At 41.4% G+C, this 5,971-nt stretch overlaps 10 non-coding genes across 10 annotated transcripts; all 10 read left to right on the top strand.

The window, feature by feature from the left end:
- The first annotated feature begins 887 nt into the window (after nt 1-887).
- Nucleotides 888-970, top strand: trnal-caa. The gene has a single exon. It is a non-coding gene; the product is annotated as a tRNA-Leu (tRNA).
- Nucleotides 971-1,310: 340 nt separating this feature from the next.
- Nucleotides 1,311-1,393, top strand: trnal-caa. The gene has a single exon. It is a non-coding gene; the product is annotated as a tRNA-Leu (tRNA).
- Nucleotides 1,394-1,822: 429 nt separating this feature from the next.
- On the top strand, nt 1,823-1,905 carry trnal-caa. The gene has a single exon. It is a non-coding gene; the product is annotated as a tRNA-Leu (tRNA).
- Nucleotides 1,906-2,336: 431 nt separating this feature from the next.
- On the top strand, nt 2,337-2,419 carry trnal-caa. The gene has a single exon. It is a non-coding gene; the product is annotated as a tRNA-Leu (tRNA).
- A 413-nt stretch (nt 2,420-2,832) lies between these two features.
- Nucleotides 2,833-2,915, top strand: trnal-caa. The gene has a single exon. It is a non-coding gene; the product is annotated as a tRNA-Leu (tRNA).
- A 303-nt stretch (nt 2,916-3,218) lies between these two features.
- Nucleotides 3,219-3,301, top strand: trnal-uaa. Its single transcript has one exon. It is a non-coding gene; the product is annotated as a tRNA-Leu (tRNA).
- A 716-nt stretch (nt 3,302-4,017) lies between these two features.
- Nucleotides 4,018-4,100, top strand: trnal-caa. Its single transcript has one exon. It is a non-coding gene; the product is annotated as a tRNA-Leu (tRNA).
- A 410-nt stretch (nt 4,101-4,510) lies between these two features.
- On the top strand, nt 4,511-4,593 carry trnal-caa. Its single transcript has one exon. It is a non-coding gene; the product is annotated as a tRNA-Leu (tRNA).
- Nucleotides 4,594-5,085: 492 nt separating this feature from the next.
- Nucleotides 5,086-5,168, top strand: trnal-caa. The gene has a single exon. It is a non-coding gene; the product is annotated as a tRNA-Leu (tRNA).
- Nucleotides 5,169-5,471: 303 nt separating this feature from the next.
- Nucleotides 5,472-5,554, top strand: trnal-uaa. The gene has a single exon. It is a non-coding gene; the product is annotated as a tRNA-Leu (tRNA).
- The last annotated feature ends 417 nt before the right edge of the window (nt 5,555-5,971 follow it).

The raw sequence follows: 5,971 nt of genomic DNA on the forward strand, positions 1-5,971 counted from the left end.
TTTAGAGATATGATTTCATGATTGTTTGCATTTTGCAGCTCTGCAATGTTGGACCTTGGTGTAGTGATGCATTCTAGTATTATGCATTTTATACAGTATGTTTATTCAAACTTTTTTTGCAGTGAAGCTTGTTAACGTCTCTTAAATTATCTTTGTTTCCTCTTTGCTCTTTGCGATTGAAGAGTTCAGAGCCTAGATGATCATCAGTAGATACATGCACTGTAGAAATAAGTGATTATCTTAAAAGGGTTGCAACAAAGAAGAAATACTTGTCTACATAAGTTTCTTTGTGTGCTACAGAAAGTTGTTTTTCAACTTCTGCCGAGTGATGATGACAAATCTTGTGAATCATTTGGGGAAAAGCAAAAAGCTTTGATGTTCGGCTCCTCAGACTCTCTGGACTGAGCTTTTATGTCTGAGAGAGAATAGAGCATCAATAGCTGGAGCTGTGCCACCTCAAGTAGAGACTGCAGCCTCATAAAAGATTCTGCTTGGTGTGTTTCTGTGACTTTCTTATTACAAGACGTTCCAACAAACACCATGACACACAATCACTAAAGCTCCTCCAGTGGTAACTGAAGCTCCACATGCATAAGTAACTACATGTCACCATCTAAGAGCATATGGTACTGTCTGTAGCAACATGTTCACACCACCACTGGTAAATCATGTGTGGTCTTCTGCTAACGAGCTGCGAACATGGTTAATGAAGCTAATCAGCTGTTAACGAGGACGGTGTGAGATGAGTGGACAGAGGAGAAAAGATTATTAGATGTTTCTACATTAACGAGCTCTGTGCAGAGCAGCTCTGAACCATGTGTAACTAGAATGTCCCTCAGTAGAGTTCAGATTCGCCAAAAATGTAAGATGTAATTGTTATTGATATCACCAGGATGGCCGAGTGGTTAAGGCGTTGCACTCAAGATGCAATGGATTCAAATCCTCGTGGGTTCAAATCCCACTCCTGGTATTCTCCTTTCAAACGTCAGAGCAGTCACTCTGTACTTTGAGCTAGAATTAGTCATCAAGTCACACCCTCCATCATAGATCTGTACTTCAGTTACACAAGTGAAAAGCTTGAGAAAGTAAAGAACCTTCTCCTCTGCTGACCAATCCCTCACATGCATAACTAATGTCACCATGTGTAACTCAACTCAGTAGAGATCAGACCTCGGCCAACTGTCCCCTTTTAAATTCACTAGGTCTGGAACTTTATCTGGATCTGCACCAGATTTCACACCGTCATAAATATCGTTCCCCTTAATATGGCTGATTGTTTTCTTCAAGATGCATGAATTGTTATTCATATAACCAGGATGGCCGAGTGGTTAAGGCGTTGCACTCAAGATGCAATGGATTCAAATCCTCGTGGGTTCAAATCCCACTCCTGGTATTCTCCTTTAAAACGTCAGAGCAGTCAATGTACTTTGAAACCTTTGGCGAGAATTAGAATTAGTCACAAACACAAGTGAAAAACTCGAAAAAATTGACAAGTTACTCTGCTGCTGACCAATCCCTCACATGCATAAGTAACACTAATATGATGTTGTCTACATCAACTGGGAAATCCTGTGTGGTCTTCTGCTAGCTCATCAGCTCTTAACGAGGACAGAGGAAAGAAGAAGATTGTTATTAGACATTAACGAGCTCCGTGCAGAGCGTCTCTGAATCCTGTGTAACTAGAATGTTCCTCAGTAGAGTTCAGACCTCGGACAACTGTCCCCTTTTAAATTCACGAGGTCTGGAACTTTATCTGGATCTGCACCAACTCATATCCATATCTGATTGTTTTCTTCAAGATGCATGAATTGTTATTGATATCACCAGGATGGCCGAGTGGTTAAGGCGTTGCACTCAAGATGCAATGGATTCAAATCCTCGTGGGTTCAAATCCCACTCCTGGTATTCTCCTTTAAAAGATCAAAGCAGTCACTGTGCTTAGTCATCAAGTCACAACCTCCATCATAGATCTGTGCCTCAGAAACACAAGTAGAGAAGCTTCTCCTCTGCTGACCAATGCCCCACATGCATACGTAACATGTCACCATCTAATATGGCGTCGTCTACATCAACCTGCAGCTCTTAACGAGGACAGTGGGAGATACGAGGAAAGATATTAGATGTTTGTACATTAATGAGCTTCGTGCAGAGCAGCTCTGAACCATGTGTAACTAGAACGTCCCTCAGTAGAGATCAGACCTCGGCCAACTGTCGCCTTTTAAATCCACTAGGTCTGGAACTTTATCTGGATCTGCACCAGATTTCACACCCTCATAAATATCCTTCCCCTTAATATGGTTGATTGTTGTCTTTAAGATGTAATTGTTATTGATATCACCAGGATGGCCGAGTGGTTAAGGCGTTGCACTCAAGATGCAATGGATTCAAATCCTCGTGGGTTCAAATCCCACTCCTGGTATTCTCCTTTAAACAGCCACTGAAGTCACAACCTCCATCATAGATCTGTGCTTCACAAACACAAGCTTCTCCTCTGCTGACCAATCCCTCACATGCATAAATAAAACGTCACCATCTTATATGTGGTCTTCTGCTAACGAGCTGCTAACATGGTTAATGAAGCTAATCAGCTGTTAACGAGGACAGTGTGAGATGAGAGGACAGAGGAGAGAAGACGATTGTTATTAGATGTTTCTATGTGTAACTTAAAACGTCCCTCAGTAGAGATCAGACCTCGGCCAACTGTCGCCTTTTAAAACCACTTTTAAATCCACTAGGTCTGGAACCTTATCTGGATCTGCACCAGATTTCACACCCTCATGAATATGCCATATGGTTGATTGTTTTCTTTAAGATGTAATTGTTATTAATATCACCAGGATGGCCGAGTGGTTAAGGCGTTGCACTCAAGATGCAATGGACTCAAGTCCTCGTGGGTTCAAATCCCACTCCTGGTATTCATCATTAACTTCAAAAGTCAAGGAGCTGATGTACTTTGCCCTCGAGTCCAATAGAATCTGGAAAGGTCACCAGAGGCTATGACCCAACTTCACCATGTCAAAGAAAGTAAAACCGACTATTCCATGCAACTTCATGGTAATCTGTTGAGTAGTTTTTGTGTAAAAACACAAACAAATGCTTTGTACAGCACCAGGATGGTCAGTAGTTTTATATATTAAATGTTTAATGTCTGTCTATCTGTATGTCTGTAGGTCTTCATGGTGGATTGATGAATTGTAGAGTAAGAAAACACATTCAGTACCAGGATGGCCGAGAGGTTAAGGCGTTGGACTTAAGATCCAATGGGCTAATGCCCGCGTGGGTTCGACCCCCACTCCTGGTATTGATAACCTTGGTATTTTATGGTTACACTCATGTAGATGAAACTTATATCAACAACAACTTCTCAATCCTGAGCCCTTCTGGAATGAAAGGACTCTGGAAGGACGTTACATTATTTCTAACCAGCCTCTCTGCTCGTTGGATAGTTGCCGCTTTGGCTTTGAGGGAAATATCACTGTCTTTGCATCCAAGCACGACTTTACCAAAGTTCAGGATTTCTTTCAGCACATTTTTTTATCATCACTACCATCTCAAATTATACAATTTACTGATATTTCCAACCAGGATGGCCGAGAGGTTAAGGCGTTGGACTTAAGATCCCTTAAAAGCTCAAAGCAGTCACTGTACTTTGAACACTTTGGCTAAAATTAGTCTCAAACACAAGTGAAAAGCTTGAAAAAGTAGACAAGCTTCTCCTCTGCTGACCAATTCCTCACATGCATAAGTAACACCATCTGTTGTGTGTGGTCTTCTGCTAACGAGCTGCTAACATGGTTAATGAAGCTAATCAGCTCTTAACGAGGACAGAGGAAAGAAGAAGATTGTTATTAGACATTAACAAGCTCCTGTGTAACTAGGATGTCCCTCAGTAGAGTTCAGACCTTTGCCAAATGTCCCCTGTTAAAACCACTTTTAAATTCACTAGGTCTGCATCTCAACCAACACATATCCATATCTGATTGTTTTCTTCAAGATGCATGAATTGTTATTCATATCACCAGGATGGCCGAGTGGTTAAGGCGTTGCACTCAAGATGCAATGGATTCAAATCCTCGTGGGTTCAAATCCCACTCCTGGTATTCTCCTTCAAACAGTCACTGAAGTCACAACCTCCATCATAGATCTGAGCTTCACAAACACAAGCTTCTCCTCTGCTGACCAATCCCTCACATGCATAAGTGAAACGTCACCATCTTATATGCAGCTGGGAAATCCTGTGTGGTCTTCTGCTAACGAGCTGCTAACATGGTTAATGAAGCTAATCAGCTGTTAACGAGGACAGTGTGAGATGAGTGGACAGAGAAGACGATTGTTATTAGATGTTTCTACATTAACGAGCTCAACTTAAAACGTCCCTCAGTAGAGATCAGATCTCGGCCAACTGTCGCCTTTTAAAACCACTAGGTCTGGAACTTTATCTGGATCTGCACCAATATCTTTCCCCATTATGGTTGATTGTTTTCTTTAAGATGTAATTGTTATTAATATCACCAGGATGGCCGAGTGGTTAAGGCGTTGCACTCAAGATGCAATGGACTCAAGTCCTCGTGGGTTCAAATCCCACTCCTGGTATTCTCCTTCAAAAGCTCAAAGCAGTCACTGTACTTTGAACATTTGGGCTAAAATTAGTCTCAAACACAAGTGAAAACCTTGAAAAAGTAGACAAGCTTCTCCTCTGCTGACCAATCCCTCACATGCATAAGTAAAACGTCACCATCTTATATGCAGCTGGGAAATCCTGTGTGGTCTTCTGCTAACGAGCTGCTAACATGGTTAATGAAGCTAATCAGCTGTTAACGAGGACAGTGTGAGATGAGTGGACAGAGAAGACGATTGTTATTAGATGTTTCTACATTAACGAGCTCTGTGCAGAGCAGCTCTGCACCATGTGTAACTTAAAACGTCCCTCAGTAGAGATCAGACCTCGGCCGACTGTCGCCTTTTAAAACCATTTTTAAATCCACTAGGTCTGGAACTTTATCTGGATCTGCACCAGATTTCACACCCTCATGAATATGCCATATGGTTGATTGTTTTCTTTAAGATGTAATTGTTATTAATATCAACAGGATGGCTGAGTGGTTAAGGCGTTGCATTCAAGATGCAATGGACTCAAGTCCTCGTGGGTTCAAATCCCACTCCTGGTATTCATCATTAACTTCAAAAGTCAAGGAGCTGATGTACTTTACCCTCGAGTCCAATAGAATCTAGAAAGGTCACCAGAGGCTATGACCCAACTTCACCATGTCAAAGAAAGTAAAACCAACTATTCCATGCAACTTCATGGTAATCAGTTGAGTAGTTTTTGTGTAAAAACACAAACAAATGCTTTGTACAGCACCAGGATGGCCAGTAGTTTTATATATTAAATGTTTAATGTCTGTCTATCTGTATGTCTGTAGGTCTTCACTGTGGATTGATGAATTGTAGAATAAGAAAACATATTCAGCACCAGGATGGCCGAGAGGTTAAGGCGTTGGACTTAAGATCCAATGGGCTAATGCCCGCGTGGGTTCGACCCCCACTCCTGGTATCGATAACCTTGGTATTTTATGGTTACACTCATGTAGATGAAACTTATATCAACAACAACTTCTCAAACTTCAGCCCTTCTGGAATGAAAGGACTCTGGAAGGAAGTTACATTATTTCTAACCAGCCTCTCTGCTCGTTGGATAGTTGCCGCTTTGGCTTTGAGGGAAATATCACTGTCTTTGCATCCAAGCACGACTTTACCAAAGTTCAGGATTTCTTTCAGCACATTTTTTTATCATCACTACCATCTCAAATTATACAATTTACTGATATTTCCAACCAGGATGGCCGAGAGGTTAAGGCGTTGGACTTAAGATCCCTTAAAAGCTCAAAGCAGTCACTGTACTTTGAACACTTTGGCTAAAATTAGTCTCAAACACAAGTGAAAAGCTTGAAAAGTAGACAAGCTTCTCCTC

This window comes from Hippoglossus stenolepis, chromosome 11 (assembly GCF_022539355.2).
Source record: "Hippoglossus stenolepis isolate QCI-W04-F060 chromosome 11, HSTE1.2, whole genome shotgun sequence".
NCBI classification, from domain to species: Eukaryota; Metazoa; Chordata; class Actinopteri; order Pleuronectiformes; family Pleuronectidae; genus Hippoglossus; species Hippoglossus stenolepis.